General features: G+C 25.8%; 1 protein-coding gene across 2 annotated transcripts in view; it reads right to left on the bottom strand.

The window, feature by feature from the left end:
* LOC129965430 (octopamine receptor beta-2R-like) overlaps positions 1-24,144 on the bottom strand; it is a 190,143-nt gene that overhangs the window by 97,437 nt on the left and 68,562 nt on the right. For both annotated transcript variants that reach the window (XM_056079290.1, XM_056079289.1), the window contains exon 2: positions 21,789-21,822. The gene's annotated coding sequence lies outside the window, so the exon portion shown is untranslated. The remainder of the gene's footprint in view (positions 1-21,788; positions 21,823-24,144) is intronic.

Below are 24,144 nucleotides of genomic sequence, written 5' to 3'. Positions count from 1 at the left end.
TTTGCTTACTGTAAAGGTGATAAAAGTGTGAAGTTTTTGATGAAATGCGCAATACCAATGTTAATATACTCAAAAGATGTAAAAAAAGCTATGAAATTTTTTAAATTTAATTTGGCTATTATTTGAAGCGAAATAAGTTATGGTTATCAAAACTGAATTATAATATAAAAATAATCGATAAATTTAAAAATATGTGCTAAATGTGAAAAAGTTACGTTAAAATGAGTTTAGAAAAATTTCGCTTTTCTATAAAGATTAATAATAGAAGAAGAATTTCTAACCTTTTCATAAATTCTTTGATATTTGTAATCGTTTGAAAATTTTATATTAAATCGTTTGAAGCGAAATTATGTTTTACTACCAGGACTGAATGACTGTAAGCAGTTACTACTAATGCAATAGTAGAAAAGTTTTGAAAGTAAGATAGTAAAAGTTTAAAATGTAGGGTAACGTACATAATTAACACTCACATTTACAAAGGTACTTGGATGGTCAATTCTTTAATACTCAAAATTCATGTAAAGATGTATTTTTATGCTGATGAAAATTGGGTATAATCTTGTCTATGCCAAACTTGTATTATATTGTTTAGTTTAAAATATTTGAATGAAAAATCTTGATAATGAATTTTTGGAAAGGAAAAAGTCTTGAATGATTAATGTGATGGCCATTAAAGATATTACATTATACAAAAAGTTCAAGTCAATTCAAAGATTTTGAGAAAACATATATTGTAAATTTTGAAATTCACAGTAACATAACTAACTCTATAGATTGTATTCAGAAACTTTAAATATATGCAATGAAAATTTGCTTATGAGAAGCAACTGTTAATTTAAATTTAAAAAGAAGCATGTTTAAGTTTTAAAAAATATTTTTCACATTATATTAAACGAATGACATTATGACATAGGATGCTTTTGTACTAATGAAAATCGGACATCAAAAATTAAAGAAATGCTATGTTAAAAATTGGGAAAATGCCCCCTTTCTATAATAATTATAGTTTTCTTTCTATAATAATAATAGTTTTTCATTTTTGAAACTGTGTACTTGCTTTTAAAAACTAATGCAAAATTAGAATAAAATCAATAAAAGTACCTAAATTTACTTAGAATTTTAAAAAAGAATTAAATTTTAAAAGTTGGTTTTAAGAAGAAACATTTTAATTTATAAATGCCGAATTTTACATGAAAATAACAACTGTTAACTGCCGTTTATTCTCAAATTTTCAGTACTAATAAGTATAGAATAATTAATTTCCTGCACTTTTTTATATTTGTATTATTAATGCGAAATGCTTAGAACGCATAATAAATATCGTATAAAATATTTTGAATAACTTTCTAATGACCAATAAAATTTTTCTTACACCTTTGTTATCTTTTTCTAACTCTATATAAGGAAATTAACCTATCTTTGCCCTCATGTGATTTAACTTCTTCAAAATTAATTTTTTCTGCAGAAGATTATTTATTTTAATTATTGTGACAGTCCATAATTTAAATATCGAAGACTGCTAAACATAAAAAAAGGGAATAACATTTATTCTATTGTAGTCTGTTGTAATTTAATCTTAACGTCATTTATTTTCATACTAATACTACTCCTACATTTAATTTTTAATTATTTGCAAAATAGATTTTATTATGTTTTACTATAAGAAGAACCTCGATATTCCAAAAATCAAAATTAAGATATCGTCTTATCTTTATTTTCATATTCTTACAAATATGATTAATTTATTTCCCTAGGAGCACAAAATGCCCAGTATTTTTATATCTTGATTTAAGGAGCGGGAAATTAATCCTCTATTTATAAAAACGAAGTGTTATATGAGAAGATATATCATTTCATTTACTTTACAAATTATTTATCATTTAATGTACTATTAATTTGAAATTTTGAAAATAAAATTTTGAATACTTATGAAAAAAAATAAAGCATTGGAATATAAATGAATTCTGTCAAATATTTTATGCTTTCCTTATCATTAAAGTTTCCAATAGATATTTTACTATCACTTCATGAAGTATAATTTATAAAGAAATTTTAATTATAAAAGAAAAATGTAGTCATAAAAAAAGTTCTAATTATTTGCCCATATATGAAGATCGGCGAGTTCTATAATCCTAAAAATCTATTTGATAAATATTTTATGGAAAATTATGAAAATTATAATATAGGTTATGATAATACATTTAAATAACTCTGGCAGAAGCAAATATTTTTAATATATTTTTCAAAATATTTTATAAATTAAAATAAGAATTTTTTACTTGTATTGTAAAATTCAACTCATTTTACATAATTATAAGATAGTTATGGCCTTTACGGCCTTTTGAAACTCCAGGAAACCGGAAATAAGATTGAATAAAACAGATTTGATAATCAAAGTAACATTTATTTAATTTAATTTAAACGGAATATATCCCTACAACGGAATCAAAATATTTGAGGTAAAATTTCATAACGATCCACAATATAAAATAGCATGCGTATGCGTAATTCGGTGAAATTTTACCGAAATAAATTGACTGTACTCTGATTGAATACAGAATTTACATCGAAGCACAATGAATATTTAACATTAAGTTAAACCGAGAAGTGATGGAATCGAAGTTTCACTAACGTGGTCTATTGGGATTCCAGAAATTAAATTTGGACTCTTTTGGAAATAAAATATTCATCTGACTCCATTGGTTATGATTAGGAGACAAAGAGGAATATTAGCCAGAGCTTGAAGCAAATTCCGCCGCTCTGGAAAATGTTGAAAGTGAAATAAGTACAACATTGTTGAGTGTCTTAGCTTCAGGTAATGTTTCTGAAGCAAATATTTGTTTGCAAGTGTTTCTAAAGTTATTTTCAAAATTTGGACATTGAATAAAATAAGCGCCAGAATGTTTTTTATTAGTGCAGATATTAAATGTGTATTAAGGCAAAAAAAATGTTAAATATATGATGTTGAATCATAAGATAATTATAATAAAATAAAATAATAATGATATTAAATGCGCATTAAAGCAAAATATGTTCAATACATGATGTTTAATCATAAGATAATTGTAATAAAATAAAATAATAATGATATTAAATGCGCATTAAAGCAAAAAATGTTAAATACACGATATTGAATCATAAGATAATTGTAATAAAATAAAATAGTAATGATATTAAATGTGCATTAAGGCAAAAAAATTCATGCTGATGAATCATAAGATAATTAAGAAAAATATAAAAATGATGATATTAAATGCGTATTAGGGCAGAAAATATTAAACGCATGATGATGAATCATAAGATAATTGTAATAAGTTAAAAAAATAATAATATTAAATGTATTAATGCAAAGAATGTTAAATACTTGATTGAATCGTAAGATAATTGTAAAAAATAAAATATAATATTAAATACTTATTAATGCAAAAAAAATGTTAAACACATGATGGTGAATCAGAAAGTAATTATAAGAGAACAACTTCGACGATTTATGACCCCTAGAGAGCATACTATTCGAAAGAAGAAAATAAAATTTTGAATCATGAGCTCAAGAATGATGCGAAACACAATATTCTAGCTTTCATGATTAAGTTATAGTGAAAAATTTCTGAATTTTAAAACTGGCAAATCCTACTATTTTCATGATAAAGAAAGAAACTCGAAGTGCTCGAAAGAAAGAAACAAAGATCTCTGTTTTTACCAAAAAAGAATATCTATTGATGTCACAACTCCCACTGCGTTTTCAACTTAGCATCCCGCCTACTAAATCCTACTTGGAACCAGAAAAAGATCTGTGGATTTGAATAAATCCAGCTCCAAAATAGGTAGGATACTGTCATGGCTTACATCGTTGCCTTACATGAAGAAAAAGGAAGTATGAGTTTAGTACTGCATCTTGCTTTATTTCCCTTAATTTCAACAACAAGTCTTTTATATAGAAGTCAGAGAAGAAATAGGAAAGCATTTTTATCTGAATGAATAAAATGTTGCACATTTATCGCGTATTAATCAATAAAAACTATTGGCTACGACATCCATGTTTAGTGCAAGCTGGACAGCATTTGATACATAAATTACAAGTTGATATATAACAATTACAAAGCTGTTTGTAATTGATAATATTACAATAGAAATTACAAAGATATATGTTTGCAATTACAAAGTTATATAAATTAGAAGCTTTTTGCAGTTACTGGTCGATCGATCTCGTCCTGGATGACCTTCAAATCTTGTTAAGGTTGTTGGTCAAATAAATATGTTCCATTATTGGTAAAATGTTTTAACGTCCAAAAAATGGGAATTTTTAATTAAAAATATTATTTATGATAAATATTCTTTAGAGGGCTGCTGTGCAGTATATTTTGATTATAAGATACTTTTAAATTTATTTCTGAATATTTCTACGAAAGAAATGTAACTACTCCGAATAAAAATTTTGTGTCACTTTTATCAATCTAACTATGAAATGCTATAATCTAGTTCTGATAAAATTAAAATAGGGGGAAAGTGAGTTAACCATGAAAAATATTTCATCTATGCAGGTTTCATGATGTTTTAATTAAATTAATTTAGTCATTTTTAAGAAAAAGTAGTTTAATCTTGGATTCATAAAATTATTCTGATTTTATTTTATAAGATAGTAAATTTTCATAATTTTATAAGATAAATTTAAAAAGTTTTAAAATTGACAATATTCATCTATATCCATGGTATTCAATAAAAATTATCTCTAGCCATGATAATCAGATTCCAAAATTTTCAAAGATATAATACTACAGTAATTCTTTTATGAAATTTACAGAGTAAATATTAAAAAAAGGACAATGCTTTTTTTCGGAAGAGAAGAAAGTAATTTCTGCACCAAAATATCAATAAAACATATCTGAAACTATATATGCAAGCGATTTTCGAATTCGCCAGATTTTGTTATTTTAGATAAACTTTTTACCTTACTTCGAAAAAAGTGATTTCCTATTATTCAAGATATATGTATATATTTTCATAGAATCAAAAAGGCTCTACTGCGTTTTTTTTAGAAAGGGGAAAAAATCTTTTTGTCGCATAATTCTTTTTTTGTGATAAATCCCCTCGAGCATACTGGCGTCCAACATTGTAGCGGACTAATGATTGAGAAAATTAGCATACAAGAGTTTAAAAAACACTTTTATATATTTTTCTAGCGGTTTAGTAAACAAATATCCAAGTTGACGATACTTTGATGAAATATTCTGCAACTAATTATCTGCAGCTAGTTGTATGTATTTGAGTGGCATTTCCCCAAAGTATGTAATAAAAACTTAATATCGCTAAGAAAAGTATTTTCGTACTTACCATCTAATGTGAACTTTTTTTTATTTTTTATAACCGATTTATATTTCTAAAAAAAATTTTTTTTTTTTGGCTGAAACATGAGATATTTTCTAAAAATAACCGAATTTTGGCAATGCAGGGAAGACATATCATTGTATATAATAAACAGTGAAAGCATTATAATTTTTATATTGTTGTTCAGGATATTTATTTTATTGTTATTATTTACTTGTCACCTTTGGTAACCAGGTGGTGTCCCTTGAATATTGGTTATTCCTAATTTCAGTTAAATTGCTTTAATATAAACATTTCCCTGTTTATGATAAATTGTCAGACAACAGAGCCTTGTTAGTACAATTGTCTAACATATGTTCAGCTTATTATATACATCAGCCCATCCAATGAACTCCAGTTCAATTGCATCACAGGGTTATTAAAAATGCAAATGTGTGATTCATTTGTATTCTATATTGCGCAGTAATCTAATTCACTTTTTTTATTCGTTTTATAAACTGTACATATATTAAACAATAAACTATTTAGCTCTCAATAATAACAAGAAAATAATTTGATTACATATTAGATTTGATTTAAAATATTTGAACGGCTTGAGTTTCCAGAGGAAAAATGCAGTATATTTTTGAAAATTAGGGAATAAATAAATAAATAAAAATATATATATAAAAAAATTTGCTCGAATTCATTAAAAAAAAATTGCCCAAATTCATATAAAAAAAACAACTGAAAAGCTAGTAATATTTTATCATTAAAATAGCATTTTTTAAAGTGTTGAAATGCGTAAAATTTTTTTGTACATTAGAATAGCTGTTAAACGTTAAAATTCAATTTGATTTCTAATTAATTAAAATTTCTAAAGTTCACTCCAACGTACGCACTCCACCCTTCCAAAATACAAATGTACCACGTTTGGTAACTGTAAGTCAAATAGTCTGATCTGTTGAACGCAAACATATACACACATATTTATTATTAATAGAGATTCGTTTACTGAAATGTTTAATTTATTATAAAATTAAACATCTTAAATTTCCAGAAAAATAATTTTTCTACAAATTTTCTTAAAATATATTAAGTATATCCGAATATTCACTATATTTCAAACAAAATTTATTTCAGTTGAATTCACACTGACATAAAGGTAAACAATATCAATCTTGTATAAATTAACTTTGATCTTTTTGACAGATCCATTATCATTACTAAAAAGATCTAAATTTGTAAAGATAATGTCAGGAATACAAAAGGCATCAAGAGACATATTAATTAACAAACAGATTTCAAATATGATCAAAAGTTTTTCATACATTTACGGACCCCAAAGCTAGGCAAATTTAAACAAGAATATAATTTAAAATTTCATATCATTGACAATTTCTATTTCCTTTACTTAAACAAACAGCAATGAAACTTACATTTTCAATAAAATCTTTCAAACAATTTATTCATTAGTTACATAAGTGAGAGTTTATTATCATTATGTTTTGAAGTTTGTTCATTTTCGCCATCGGCAAAAGTTATAAATATTTTTAATTCTGTATTTTTCATATATAAATTATGTGCCATTTTAAAAATACATTATGCATTCATGTATTATTAAAAATACACAGGATGTAGTATGGAATTAAAAGAAATTCCATAATTGAGATTATATATATTCTTGTTTTCAATCAGATATATGTAATTAAAATTTATTTCAAATAACTATCAACAATTTTCGTTCGCTCCATTTTTTAAAATTGAAAAAAGGAATTGATGATAATTTTAATAAGATTTAGGAATCGAATTTTCTGATTCCAACTAATCGAAATCTTTTAAAACTATTATTCTAATATCATGTATAAATGACTCACGATTGAAGCTTGATCGATTGATCAAAGCTGTCTTGAATATCTTAAATTAATATCATGTATAAATGATTCCCGATTGATCAATTGATCAATTTGTCTTGAATACCCAAAGTATTATCTGAAATAGGAATTCAGTTTCAGATGTTTTATAACGCCATTCCAATTTGGCGTGGAGACTACAGAGATGAATTCATTACTAAAATGCCCAATTGGTCTCCATTTTTTTAAGTTCATTACGAAGATAAAACAAAAGTAAATCAGAGGATAAAATCCTTAACCATTTCCCTCCAATTCATTTCTTCAACAATTCATTTATAGTAAGTTGAAATAAAATATATTTTTTGGATTTCAATCCTACACCACAATACTATGTCTTATATCTAAACCACATGCCGTAACAGTATTAAACCACAGGTTATGCTATTGGATTAGAAATTTCTAAATTTTTTTGCCATCTTTTTCAAGGAAGTAATTGCAAAAATGATAATTACGAATCAAACAATTAAAGAAATTATAATTATCAAAAAATTATGAAGTATTTAAATAATACGAAAAAGATAAAATTCTAACAAAATTTTTACTCTAATATGGAAAATCATTCTGTATTATTTATTGATATCTATATCTTTTTCTCGTGATAAAACTAGAATTCAATATTTTTTATCATTCATAGTACGTTCAAGTAATCTAAAGCTATACTTCTGCATTTCAATCCTACATCCTAAGTCTGCGTTTTATGTAGAAATGTAATTCCTGGAAACAATGTAAGGGAAGCATAGTTCCAGGTCTAAATTTTCGCCGGATAATTTATTAGATAGTCCCTAGTTTTAAAGGACTTTCTCCTCGGTTTTAATTTTCGTGAAGAGTATTGATTTCTCGGAATTTACTACTTCTAGTACGCCGTGAATAGAAATATCTTCTATTTCAAGAGTGACTCTGTTCTAAACCTCAATAAATGCTTACTTTTATCTAATTTCAATATATATTCCTGCAATGAAAGATGAATGGTTTTGAGTAAAAATGCAAAAAGTCGACAGTTTTTTACTACTTTCCCTGCCATTGAAATCGATACGTTAAAGTCCTTGAGTTATAATAGAATTCAGAAGGGGCATTGCTGAGTATTGAAATATGGTGAGAAATAAGAAAGTTAAGAAATAAGGCAAATAAGAAGGTTGCAGTTTCAATTTTTAAAATTTGTTAAATAAAGAACAAATCGATAGAAACATGTATGGAAGTTTGATTTTGATTTTTATAATGCTAAAATTCAATATGTCTGTGATACTCCAAATATATGGGGAAAGTAAATTTTCATATTGAATATCCAGTCAATTCAATTAGAAATGAAGTTCTTTAAAAATAAAGATTTTATTTTCTTTGAAGAAATATATGAGGAGAAAGCATTAGAGTTATAAGAAAAAATTCAATCGTAAGATTCTATTAAATTTCGGAAATCAAAAATAATTTTTATCTTCTTTTTACTATTAGTCTCGCCATATGTTTAGAATCTGCTAATTCATTGAAACAAGTCTGATAAATTAGAGAAAGTCAATAAATTTATATAAATAAGCCAAAAATTCAGAAAATTCCTGATAATTTACGAAGTAATTAGAATTTCGTGGACTTAAATGATCCGATATTACATGCGATAATATATTATTTGATGAAACATGCATGAAACCATAGAAATGCACAATTTTGAATGCAAATTATAAGTCATAATGCTATTTTGGGAAAATGAGCACGCAAAAATGAAAAGATGAAAATTTTTTAATGAAACTTAAAAATAATATATTTCCAGAAACATTAAAATTATGAAATATAGATGATAGATCATTTAAATCAAAGTTATAAGTGAATTATTGGTGAGAATATGATATAAATGTTTTAAATGCAAATTGTGAGTCATATACTTTTGTGAAAATTTGCACAAGAAAGGCAATAAATGAAAATTTTTAAATATAATTTAAAAGTAATACTTTTATGGAAACGTACAAGAAAATACAAGAGACGAACATTTTTCAGAACACGTTACAGGCGATATACATTTATAAAAATACAGAAAACAATAATAAAAAGAAATAAATATTTTTGAATGCAAATTATAAATAATATATTTTTGTGCAAATATATATGATAAATACAAATACATGCAAAATGTTATATATATATATATATATATATATATATATATATATATATATATATATATATATATATATATATATATATATATATATGTACATACATATACGCAACTTATTACTGTATTTATAATTTTATAGATTTTTATGTAATAGGATTAAGCTACACATTTGATAATCATAAAAAATAACATACAATTTTTGCTATCAAATTAGGATTTCAGCTTGGAAGTTGTAAGAAGCAACTATTCTCTGATTTTTAAATTAATTTTAAGAACCATTCCGAATATATATGGTGTTTTTTCAAGAAACAAGCAAGAAGTGAGATTATTGTAATAATAAGTTTTAGCTTTGATTTATATTTTATATTGCTACTTTTACTTACATAAAAAAATTGACATTTAATTTATCTTTCTATGGTTTAATCATAAACTTAAACTTAACGTAATCATTAAAAAGTTTGAAATGAAAATAAATTTCCCAATTCTCAAATAAATAACTCATCAAATTATATGCTTATAAAAAATATTATATTTTATTTATTCATTATGAATATATTGGCACTTTACAATTTAATTATATCTCTTCCAAGAGAAATACCATTTGATGTCATGCAAATGATAAAAAATACATTGTAACAACGTAATCCTTTCATTTCTATATCATATTAAATTTAATTAAATAATCATGTTTTTAAGTAAAGATATATATCTCACATTTTGTGTTATCTAGAAACATCGAATTTTCATTTCCCTTCATCTGAGTTTTATTTTGATTAAAAGAAATAAATATTTATTTACATAATATTACATATATATTTATTTGCAACGAATATTATATATACCGAAAATCATTTCACTTGTATTTCTTTTTAAAATTTTGTTATAATCTACATTTTGAATTTTTTTTAGTTAAATTTCAAAATTACGAAAGTGGAAATTATTTCTTTTCTGGCAAAAATAGTGTTCTTGCAAAAATTAAGAAAATAAGTTAGAAAATATTAGATTAAAAGAGAAATATTTCTTTACAGAATGTAAAGGATTTTAATTAAGATAAGTAATATTTAATTTGGTAATCTCTCTAAGAGCTCTATGAATTTATGAGTTTCAAATAAAATTAATAATAAAATTTGATGTGCATTTAAAATCGAGTATATAATCATTATTTCTCAAAAAATTAATAATTTCCTGTAAAATATTTTTTTTTTCATTAACACGTTTAATACAAAAATAGTTTTATATAAATTTATGATTCTTAGATAAAGTTAAAAATAAATTATGATATGCATTTAAAATCGAGTATATGTTTATCAATTCCCAAAAAATTAATAATTTCCTGTAAAATATATGGTTTATTCATTAACGTGTTTAATATAAAAACAGTTTATTGAGTGCGAATGATTTATTGATTTATAAGACACGGTAATAAATAAAATCACAACTGGAAATTTTATATTTGATTTCAGATACACAAAGTTTTACTTATCTGAAATCTGAAACATGAATAAAGCTTAAGATTCGAAATTCTATTGGCAAAAGCCGATCTATTAAAAATTCATGCAACTCAAAACTTCTGTCCATTAAAAATTCCTCACCAATCATATAAATTCAGAGAAGTCTCATAAATCCAGTCATAGTTGCCAAAGCAAACGGTTTTTAAATATTTAAAACATCATTCAAATTACCATATCTCTTTGAAAAAAATCCAGTAAGATTGAAATTTCACGAATCACTTTGAAGACAGTTTTCGTTTCGCCTTAGCATCTAAAATTCTCAATCTCCTTTCATGTAAAAATAGCACCAGAAGCGTAAAACCTTTATTTTTGTCTAACGTGACTGCCAACGTTAAATAGCAACCTCAGAAAAAGGCATCTTCTCTTTAGCTGCAAAACTTCATTAAAGTTTCATGAATTCTGCGGTATTGCGTGTAAAAAGGACTCGCGAACTTATTTGGAGATTATAGAGATTTCTGCGGTGCAAAGCTCTTTCTAACTATGGACTACCACAAAGTGGGCTTTCTTGGTTTGGAAATATTGCTTTTGTGATGAGATATTTTGCTTTTCTGGATTCGATCAAACCTTTTTTATTTTTATTTCCAGTAAAAACATATTGCTGCATACTTTGTGTTTTCTGTTTGGATATAATGCTATTTTATCAAACAAGTTATTAATTCGTGGATGATTTTAAAGGTAGAGTGGATTTTGAAATAATGAAAAGAAATTTTATTTTTATCGTTTCATTACTAAAATATATCTTTATATTGAACTAAAATAGTGTTAAAAATACATTGTTCAATAAAAAAATATTTTAAGGGCCTAGAGGAAAACAAAAGGGTGTATCTTAATGACTTTTCTTGAAATTATATTGTAAATAGATAAATATATTTGAACTCTCTTAATTTTTAAAGAAATTAAACAGAATAGACTATAAAGATTTCGGTTGAACAATAAAAGAAAACTGGATATGCATTTTATATTTCTTATATAATAGCTTTAGTTAACAGTGAATGTTAGTTCCAAAAAACATAAAATTCTAACAAAAATTCAGTAAGTGAGCTTAAAAATATTTCTAAAACGTTAGATTTTAGTTGGAATAACAACATCATCATCATAATCAATCAGTTTTGTTCCAAATAAATTTATATTGGCTAATAAGGAAAAATAATAGAAAAAATAAAAAATTAAATCACTTAAAAAGCTTTGAAATTTTTATTAATTATGCTTTTTATTTTTTTAAATAATATATTTCATTTTGAAAATTCTTTTCAAGAAATTTGATTATTTATATTTTAATATATATGCATAAAAAATTTTATAACTCTGTGAATTATTTGCTAAAGTTCCTAATAGAGTCCGCCGTCTATTAAAAGAAGAAAAAAAGTATCAGTAGAATTAAAAAGCAATGAGTAAATTTAAAGCAATGAATTATAATAAAAATATGGGATTATTAATTATAAAGCATGTTCCGTAAAGTAATAAATATCTAACATTTTTGATTACATGCGCATTAAGAATATAAACTTTAGTAAAATGTTGTAATAATTAAAAAAAATCATTTTCAAAATTTTAACGGTATCACCTGCTTGCTAAATCCAAATATAAAATAAGATTTTTGTAAAAATATTTGTACATTAATTTTCATGCTACCAGTTAATAAGGTAGCTTGAAAATATAAAGGAATATTATGATAAATTTGGCCTATGTTTAGTCTGATATAGGTTAAGCAAAATTTTAAAGTTTTCAGGTTTTTGAAGACTTTATTTTTATCCATTCTTTCCATATTTCAGTACAATAATTTTAAAACACAAAAACTAAATACTTGAAATTTGGCTTATTTTCGTATTACCAGAATGTAGCTTTCTTCAAGTTTGAGAGTCCTCCCGTTCAGCGGTTAAATAAAATGACTGTTTATCTGAATTCTGACTGTTTATTTTTGTGTGCATGGTTAAGCAGTAGCTTAAAACACAACAAACTAGGAAGGTTTATATTTTATTACTAGCACTGTAAATTTTTATTGTTTTGAAATCAATCCACTAGTAGGTTAACTGACTATTGATCGTAGTATTTACTTGTATTGTGGCGTAGCATTTCAATAACACCACAAGCTGATTAGTTGAATTTAAATATACGATCTTTCCACCATTGTTGTAAATGTGTGCCTAAGTTTTGACTAAATCTCTTTAAAGACAGGATGCATATTTTTTAACTGACACCATCAATAGGTAAAAACGATAATCAAAAACGAAAAAAAAAAAAAAAAAAAAAAAAAAAAAACAAGATAATCGGAATTTGATATGAGGCCAAGACTAAAAATGAAGAGAAATATTCGCTTTTGTATGCAATCATACAACGGAATTATTTATAAAAAATATATCCACTTTCCTTCACTATACTGAAAATTTAAAAAAGACTGGCGGTTTTTGTTCCATTAGGATAAGATGAAAGAATTTCAATATTCTTATTTATGAATTCAAGACTTCATTTTATTTCAATAACTAGTCGCCTTTGGCGATAGGCTGATTTGCCGAAAATAATGGTTATATTTAATTTTAGATAAATAGTTTAGATAAACATGCTCATGATTCTGTTAAGTTATCAGCCATTAAAACCGTGCTGTGATTGTCTTACACAAGATTACGTGCATGACATTATTAAGTACATGACATTTTTCATTGAGATCCTGTTCCAGGTTCCATGATCCTGTTTATCCATCTTCTTAATTTAGTGGCATTGTAACGTCATTTTTTAATTTCTCCTGTAAACTATATAGATATTAAATAGAGTCCGTCTTTAATTACCAACAATGAAAGAAAATAAAACAGTCAAATATTTGATGAGACAATAAAAGCGATTTCGGTTTTATTCCTAACAATGAATATATAACTATCGGATATATTTAAAAATAATTAATTGATGAAATAAATTAAAAAGTTAATTAAATCCATTCTAAAAAATTTCACTCTAACTAAACATGCATCATTAAAAAGATATTTTTTGAACTTTATAACGGTGGCAAAAAATATTTTTAGAAGATATCTCAACAAATCATAAAAATCTATCTTATTTTAATAAAATTAAAATTTTAAAAAAATATCACTCAGATATACTCATTCCTACCCTTAAAAATATATTTAGGTCAAATTAGATAGCTCTAGGTCAGACAGCCTGGCCTGTAGAGCACCAATATATACACCTTAATCTTTATTACAAGCACACATATATAAATTCGACTTTAGCATTTATTCTATTAAAAAACGAATTTTAAAATAACGACCTGGAATGATTATTAAAAAATGGCGTGTTTAAACAATATTTCAAAACATTGACGTACTTAAACAGTATTATTTCAAAGGCAGATGTCTGACAAATACTTTTCTTTTAATGCATAACCAAATCTGTGTCTGTAATAAATATTTGCGTTACATTTAAATTTGTAGCGAACAATAGTTTAATAAAACAAAATAAATATTTACGGCAAATTTTGCAGTTAATATTTTGAACAGTAATGCTTTTAATCAAATATATTTCTGTGCAGTAGACTGATTGATATAAAACAATTCGCATGTTCACAATATATATATATATATATATATATATATATATATATATATATATATATATATATATATATATATATATATATATATATATATGCATAACATATGCATGATGAATTTCAGGCATTACGGATGTTAAAAGCTGTTGCTCTGAAAGAAAATCACAGCAATAACCAGCAACATTTGTCCGTCTTTTTTCTCCTAACAATTGTATAAATATTCATAATTAATGTGCAATGATCAATGCAGTCATAACTTGTTGGAATTTCTTTAGAAATAAATATAAAATATAATTCAAATACAAAATTATATTCGCCACAAACAGAACTACAAAATACAAAAAAAAAGAACGCATAATAAACTACTACGCACGAATAAACGATTTACAAGCCTGAATCAAGCAAAATGAGAACTTTCAAACTCAGTATACGCAAGTTAAAATGAATAAACTTTCCAGTAAAATAAGCAAAGGACGATTTTCTTTCAGACTGTTGAACAAAAGAATAATAAAAAAAAGCATGCGCGATAATCAATGTAATCATAACTTTTGGATATTTCACTAGAATTAAATAAATGCTAAAATATTATAAATCCAAATTCAAATACAAAATTATCGTCGTCACAAATAGGACTACAAAATTCAAATAAAAACAAAAGACGACGCATGAATAAACAATTTACAGCAAGTCGGAATCAAGCAAAATGAAAACTTTCAAACTCAGTATACGCAAGTTAAAATGAATAAATTTTCCAGCAAAATAAGCAAAGGACGATTTTCTTTCAGACTGTTGAACAAAAGAATAATAATAATAATAAAAAAAGCATGCGCGATAATCAATGTAATCATAACTTTTGAATATTTCACTAGAATTAAATAAATGCTAAAATATTATAAAACCAAATTCAAATACAAAATTATCGTCGTCACAAATAGGACTGCAAAATTCAAATAAAAATAAAAGACTACGCATGAATAAACAATTTACAGCAAGTCGGAATCAAGAAAAATGAAAACTTTCAAACTCAGTATACACAATTTAAAATGAATAAACTTTCCAGCAAAATAAGTAAAGGACGATTTTCTTTCAAACTGTTGAACAAAAAAAAAAAAAAAAAAAGCATAAGAAATAAACAGAGAAGAACCCTGCCAACCATAAATATCTATGGCTTTTTGAACAACGGAAAACAGTTTAGACAAGCAATTTAGCGCTTCTGAAGTGTGGGGAGAGCCATGTATACTTTACGTGGAAGACAAACTGAAATAATAAATACGTCCACGGGGAACGTTCCGCCAGTATACAAACGATATAAGGCTCCAGTTGCTTCTATAAGCTATGAAGAGGCCACCTCTTGAATAAATTATCTCTAAACTGAACCATTCGCTTCCCCGATTGTCGTTTAAAGCAGCCGAAAAACAAAATAAAGTTTCAGACATTATTTTTAAAGATATTGTAAGAGATGTGCCATGTGCTTACAAAATAGTTTTAACGCATTGAAAAAAATGGAGAGAAAGTAAAGATTAAGTTTTGATCGGAGAAGTATTAGAAGTACGTTTAAAACTATTTGTATATTTGTGCAAGCTACTTTAAAGCAAAGAGTTTCGATTTTACTTTTAAAATAGTTATCCAGAAATAAAGGTAGAGAAAAATAAATTATTTGAATAAGAAGGGGATTTAATTAGCATGTAGTGGATGTTTTATCTATATAAATAATTTTATTCATTCCTCCTGGAAGATATAATCTGAAAATAACTAAACTTTTAAAATAATAAGGATCGTTTACAAGATCAGTAAACTAGGCATGCGTATTGTAATTTCAGCTGCTTAACTAAAAGCTACTGTTTAGATATGATTGATTATTTAAAATAATGAGATTTTTTTGCATTAATGCTTACAGGTTACATTCATTCACGGATTTTTTTTTGTTTAAAGGGGCTATTGACGTTATTTTTGAGTGGCAAGATTAGTAGTGCCGTCCTACGGTCCCGTGATGTAAGGAATGAAACGCTCTAATAATATAAAATACTGTTCTGTCTTTCAGGACCGAACTTTTTGCCCTTTAAAGTTATTTGTCGTATACTAAATACTGTCTAGTTATACCACTGTTGGGAATCGCATTCCATATTTGTAATTAAGGGCCTCAAATTCCGATGGTTTGGTCTGAAAATATTTCTAAAAATCCCATTAATAAAATTTTTAGGGGCAAACTTAACTGTCTAATACAATAATCAAATATTAAAATACTTAAGTACCATTACTGAAATAATTGCTACAGTGTACATCAAACAATATCGATATAAAGTTAAAATAGAACTGATAAAACTATATAATGTAATAAAATTAGAACCTTGCGTAGTTTAATACATTACTATATATAAAATAAAAAAAAACTATATTTAATTTTTGATTTAGTATTCAATTTTAAACTTTTGATTCATCCAATTTTATTATTAGGTTTTGTTTATAAGAGGTTTTCTTCATTTCTGCACAATAGTCTGAAATGTCACTTGAAAACAGATGTCACGATATTTATTAACACAATATACTTCACTATGAAAACTTCACAACAAAACTCTGTGAATATTCTAAATAAAAAAAATGTATATAAATGAAGATCTTTTAACATTCCAAATAATCTCTTTATGTTATTTTTAAATCTAAACTATAAAAATAATTGAGTTTTTGCGAAGTTAAATGTTATGTTCAAGGTAAATAGCATCAGTATTAACTAAGAGAAAAAATAATTATCATTTCATTCTTATTCACCTAATAAGCAGATATAAAAGATAAAAGCCAAATAAATATATTTTATTAAAATCTTTTTTAATTTATCAGCGTATCGGTGTAAACTTAATTTTATATTTGGATCATGCAAAATTAAAATTATATATATCAGAAATAATTTTTTTTAATATTTAAATTAATTATCTTTCTTTAGTTTTAAAGATGATAATTTAATTTATTTATTAGTTTTAGTATAATTTATTTATTAATTTTAGTATAATTTATTTATTAGTTTTAGTATAATTTATTTATTAATTTTAATATAAATTATTTATTTATTAATTTATTCATATAATTCATAATTTTAATTATAACGGAATATTCATGTGCTAATGATTATTATCTGCGCTTGCTAAAGACTAAACTAGCAAAAAATGAAATAAATATTAAGCTGTCAATAAATTAGATTTCTTATATTTTAAATGCTGCATTTATATGAAACGTTATTTGGGATAACATTAATAGTTTTGAATAAAACTTTATGCAATGTTGAATTACTTTTTTTACGTACACTGGTATGTTAACTCATAAAATTAAAAATTTGTTCCATGTTGATTAATGATTTCATATTTCATCAAAACGCAGCAAGTCCGCACAACAATGAAATATTATTAATAATTCAAGATCTGTCAAGCATATCATTGTTCAAATTTTTTCGCTTTACGCACATTCGGAGACATTTGATAATGACATCATAATGGATTTTCCAAAGTCGTGTTTGAACTCATTATAGAAGTTCAATGCCACGTGCCGTACAGTGATGAATGACACCCAACACTTAACAAAACTCGCGAAAAAAAACAATTCCTTATTCTATGTTTAAGCATTCGAACTCTCACAAAAGCTTGAATAAAATCCTTGAGAAGACGAAGGCTGCAGAGCTGAGGTTCAGATGCTGCCAATGACCTCAAGGTTATAGGATTGTAAATAAGGAAATACAAACAGCAGATGCAATGCGTAACTGTAATAGCAACTGTTTTGTATGGAATACAGAGTTATCATCCTTGAATTCTATTTTTCATTCCGTACTGTGGAAGAGACGGAATAGGATATCGTGCTCGTATAGTGAAGCACTATTGTTCTTAGATACGTTTTGTTTTGAGTGGATGCATATCTTTAACGCGCTTGAAGTTATTGCACCCTGGATATATCTTTCGTGTGATGTATTCTCTCATAAAATATTGGCATTGATGGAAGTAAAAGCATTTCCATACAAAATATGAGGTGGTAAAAATGCCAGGCATGGTGGTAGCTTGTCATAGAAATTATTCGGTTTATATATGCAAAACATCACACTCTCATAGAAGTCATTGTTCGCAGAATTTTGAAAACGTCGCATTTTGTCTATAAACTTCCTCTGCCCAAACGTGCTTAAGAAGTTGTTGCACTTGCATATAAATTGCCAAGGCTGCTTCTTCCCTTTTTTTTTTAGTTGCAGTTACTAAAGATAACTGGGAGATTGCTTAATGCCCATTTGCATTGAAATATGATGTGACAAAAATATCCTGAAAATGAAACGTGGAATTTTGTTGAAGGATTATTATTATTATATAACATCCTTCTGAGGTGATTCATTTAAAGCATTGTATTTCAAGAAGTCATCGCTCTCTGTCTTAAAACAACTGGAATTTTCTAAAGATAGTTGGGAGATTGCTTAATACGCATTTACATTGAAATATGATGTGGCAGAAATGTCATAATAAAGAAATGCAATATTTAGTCGAAGGGCTGTTATTATATAACATTTTCTTAGATAATGCATTTGAAAAAGTCGTTGTGCTTTGCTCGCAAACAATAGAATTTTTTCTTGTGAGAGAAACACGCGGTAAACATGTGGGTTCTATATTCTCATATATACGGCAAGCTTATTTTAATATAATAAATAAACAATTCTAATATAAGAAAATAATATTATTTAATACTGCTGTAGATTAGTCCTTAATTTAGAAAATATTTAAATAATGTTATTCATATAGTTATTTTTTTTCAGGTCATTTTCTCGGGATTCTATAAAGATGAAAAAATAGAAAATAATGCATAGAAACATGATAAACATTGTTTCAGTGTATTTTATAGGTGTATAGGTGATGATTTGTGATAAAATAATGTCTATAACAATATTGCATATTTTAATATAATATATAAACACTTCTAATATAAAAAAATATGGTTATTTAATTTTGTTGCAAATTAGACGTTAATTGGAAAAATATTTAAATAGTGTTATTCTTATCAAAATATTTTATTCAGGTCATTTTCTTGGGATTCCATAAAGATGGAAAATCTGAAACATAACGTACTTTCAGCATATTGTTTTAGTGTATTATCTTTTCTGGTTTGAGATAAAATAATGTCTATAATAATATTAAACTTGCGATTGTGGATAGATATTTTAATAATATGCATTTTGTGATAAACATTTACTAGGATACTATACAGAGCGTTTTTTAGAGATAAGGATTAAAAATTTAAAGTCTTACGTATAATATCTTCACAATTCGCAAATCTATGCATAATTTTAAATGCTACATAAATTATTCTGTATTATAGCGGATTTTTGCGTGTACGTAACGCATGATTAGCTGAAAATGCTGACATAAATATGTACAATACATTATAGTATCTCCAATATAATATATTGCTCATGTTTTGGAAATTAAAAAAAAGATCGTTTGCTTACATTTTTATACATTTATGCTTACAATGAATAAACTGATATTACAATTTACATTTAAAATTATTATTATCTATTAAAATATTTATATTTCATTTCTAGAGATTGTCTTTAATAAATTAGTCAATTAGCCTTTTAAATGAAATATTTATAAATATACAAAACTCATATACAATTTATAGAAGATATTTTGCATAAATTCCTTGTTTTTATATAAACCCAGTTATAATTTTGTATTAAAGTATCAGGAAATTAGCCATGGGAAGACTTTTAAAAATGCTTAACGATATTTTTCTCTACAACATTTATTACTTCCAATAATGGTTCTATTTTTGACTATTTGTGATGTCTATAAGGTTTATAATTTTTTTACCTCATTAAAAATACTTCTGAAATTCTATAAAGCCTTTTCTTCATGAAGAAATAGAGTATTATGGTTTTTATTTTATCACAATTGTAGACTGACACAGTCTTTAAATTATTCAAAAATAATTTACAAAACTTGAATTCATCATAAAATAATTTCTCTGGAGTATTAAACGTACGATTTTTACCAAATGTTTGCTTAACATAGGAAATATAAAAAAGGATAAGCGAACGTGACCAGAATAAAAGGAAAGAGATGCTTCACCAATAAATAAGCACATATGCCAAAAAAACTATTTAACATAATTCAACGAACTCAAAAAGATACAATCTAAAAATTATACATTTCCCTTATAATATACGCTTGCGGTAAATCAAAGCCTGATACATAAATTTCCAGATCAGAATGCAAAAATCAGAGACTAATTCTTTATATATTTGATAGATTTACTTGGTTTATAAAAAGTGTCATATTGTAATGAATAGATAGGAGATTCACAAGTGAGTAAAAGTAACTACTTGAATTTCGTAAATTACTAAAGAAAAGATCATGTTGGTTACTGTATTCTGAAACAGAATCTTTATATGTGCCCAATTCTTTAAATGAGTTTCAAACGTTTAAGTTTTGCACTCATTGCATGAACGTTTGCAGCTGTCGTATTTTTATATTTTCGGATTCAGCAACATTGATTTTAATTAGCCAAGGATTTCCTAATAATACATATCAACAAAATTCTCAATTTTAATATAAATTATATCTTTGCAAAAACACATCATTGTAATATTTTTTTATATATTTCACTTTTTCCCTGTAATATTTTTTAAATATTTAATTTAACGCTTGCATGAGTAATACAATATGGAAGAAATTTCAACATCTGCACATATTCAAAAATATTTTCCCTGTCATAAACGATGGATTGACGCACAAATTTTTGAATAGATTATGCAAATGTTTTCGCTGATGTTAATAATTTTCACTTGGGTCAGTAAATCTTTTAGTTATTTTTACACAATTAATTTAATGAAAATTGTGCATACTTCAAAATAAGAAAATCTCATATTCCTCGCACTATTTACAAGTATTTAGCACTAAAAATACTTTTACAGAGAGAAGCTGATTAATTCCGTTAATATTCGTGTTTACTTTTTGATGTATTTTTATCCACTATTAAAGATGAAAAAACACATAGGCGGAACTATATTAAGCTTAAGCCTCAGGACCACGCTCAGACTCATCAAAATCCCATTAATATTCATTGAAAGAGACAGTTAATACATAAAAGTAAGAATGAAGAGCTACCTTGAGACATTTACATTCTCTGGAGTCTGGCATTGAAATTTGGCAGACTCACTCTACAGTGACCTTGACGTCATGCCAACGCATCGTATTTTGAAGTCGAAATAAGTGATGTTAAAATGAAATATGAGTTTGCTTATACGTTAGGTTCCGAAATGGAGAAATTGCTTTTTAGAATTCGGTTTCGGTGGAATTTGAGAGAAAAACAAGCATATTAAATTAAGTGAAGTCATGGCTACCACAATTCCAACATACAGAGAGAGAGATATTCTGTATAAAATCCATACTCACTTATAATTGTCTTTGTCTTGCTTTTCAAATTCGCCTGCAAGAAAAAAAATGCAAAGTGAAATTTGATTGTTTTATAAGCAAGAAATAAATGGATAATAATGCAACGTTAAACAAATCACATTTTTTTAAAGAAAATATTTCAAATTGTTCCAGTATGAGTTTATTGCTTGCATGAAATTCAAAACATTTCAGAATGAAATACTCGTAATACTATAATTAAGTAGCATATGCTAAATATTAGAACATTTTCTATAAGGTTTAGCAAAAAAAGAAAGAAAAAAAAGGTGTCCAATTCGCGTAACACTGTTCAAATAAATAAATAAAAAAAGAGGTAAAATGTGAGTAATAACGTTCAGTAATTTTCTTTTGAAAAATAGAAGCAGTGAGGCGTATGGGACATTTTTATTAATCTATTTAAAAAATAAAATGATTATGTTAGTAACATGACTCGAGTCATTTCATGTAATTTTGTAATAAAATGTCTATCATAAATTGTGTAGTTTAATAAATGTATGCATACACTCTTCATATTATAAAATTTTTTGCAAAACATGAAATATATAAAAATGTTTAAATATAGATGGAATAAATGGAGTAGATGTATGTAAAAATGTAGTATAGATTGAATTTAAATTTGCATAATCCAAATTTTGTTCTTCATATTGACAATACATTTTTTCTCTTCTTAAACATTATATTATTTTTCGTCCAACTTCATAATTTATTGGTATAAATTGATGTTTTTTACTTATCACAAGTATATAATTTAGCCAGTGAAAAATTTCATTAAACCACATTTTTACAATAAATAAATAAATAAATCGAGCCAGAATTCAACAGATCATTCAATTTAAGGCTTTACATTTTCAAATATGGTTGTCATTGAATACTTGATATTCAATAAAATGAAACTGCATAAAGTTCAAAAATAAAGCTATATAAAATTATTAAAATATTGATGGTCTTCTCTTAAAAAATATGAAGAAATGGTTACATACTTGGTTACACCCATACAATTCGGTTGACAGCATTATTATAGATTCACATGCATAAATATGAATTCACTTCAGTAAAAAATATTCAATTTTAGTTTCAACGATAATCCATACTGATAAAGAGTAGAAAAATATACGTCAACTAGAAAAAAATAGAAAGACAACATAAAAAAATTAAATATAAAAAGATTTATCTTAATTGAGAAGGGGTCTAAAATAAGACAACAGTAATTAAAATTTAAGATCTTTAAATTAGAAAACAAGAGCACAAATAACATTTTAAGATAGCCATTCTTAACTGATGAAGATGGAAACAGAGAACAATTTTTTTTCTGTAACCTTTTAATTTATAGAAATTGAAGAACCTTATCAACTCATCATCGACTTCCCCTCAAGGCACAGTTTATATATTTCTTCCTTGAACCCTGGATTTAAATAAACCCGCAAGACAGCTGCAAAGTTGACAAATATAAGTCAAGGAGAAACAACGTTCATTACCAAAATACTGAACCTCTTTTCCTTTATATTTAAGTTTCGACCTTATATTTTACAAACACTTCTTGGCAACTTTCAGAAAGACGTAAACAAGGTTACAAATAGGTTGTCTAGAGACTATCTTGATACACGCAGTAAAAAGAAATATATAAATAAGGAGTCGTATATTAACCTACGACAAATCTTGTAAAATCCCAAGAAATAGTATTTACGTTTGGAGAGATCGCTAAAATTAGATCCAAACGCCAAGTGACAAAAATAGAAGTCACTTTGTGTAAGACAGTCAGTGAGCAGTAACACCTGTCCTGTTATCGTTTGGCGATAGCATTTTTCAACGGTCTTTTGTACTTTGCGCGGGAAAGACAGCTTTACGAGGGGTTCTATAGACAGAGCAGCTGTTATGAAAATTTATGTCCTGAAATATGAAACATCTTTGGAGGAGATAGCTGTCATCACCCTCAAGGAGGTAAAAACATTACTCGATTGAAAATATATTAATAAAGAAAAGAATACTACATGAAGTTAAACGTTTTTGTTAAGTAGCTTCTAGTAAAACAAACGCGAAAACAAAACATAAATTATCTAGAAAGATAACGTTTTTTGCTACTTCCTTTTTTTACATATGCTCGGAAGTTTTTCCACGTAGCACACATATATTGTATGTTATTAAACAATATTCGCAATATTGCATTATATTGTAAAATATTGAATAATATAATATAATATTGTATAACATTGTGGCACAAGTTGTGCAACCTGGGGTCAAAATTTACAAAAAGAAAATATTTTTTTAAAAAATTTTATAGGCAAATAAATATAGTTTTTCTTTTTTTTTTGCTTCATTTTTATATACTTTGTGAGTAATA

The sequence above is a fragment of the Argiope bruennichi genome, chromosome 4 (assembly GCF_947563725.1).
Source record: "Argiope bruennichi chromosome 4, qqArgBrue1.1, whole genome shotgun sequence".
Lineage (NCBI taxonomy): Eukaryota > Metazoa > Arthropoda > Arachnida > Araneae > Araneidae > Argiope > Argiope bruennichi.
This window is presented reverse-complemented; position numbering and strand designations above follow the sequence as displayed.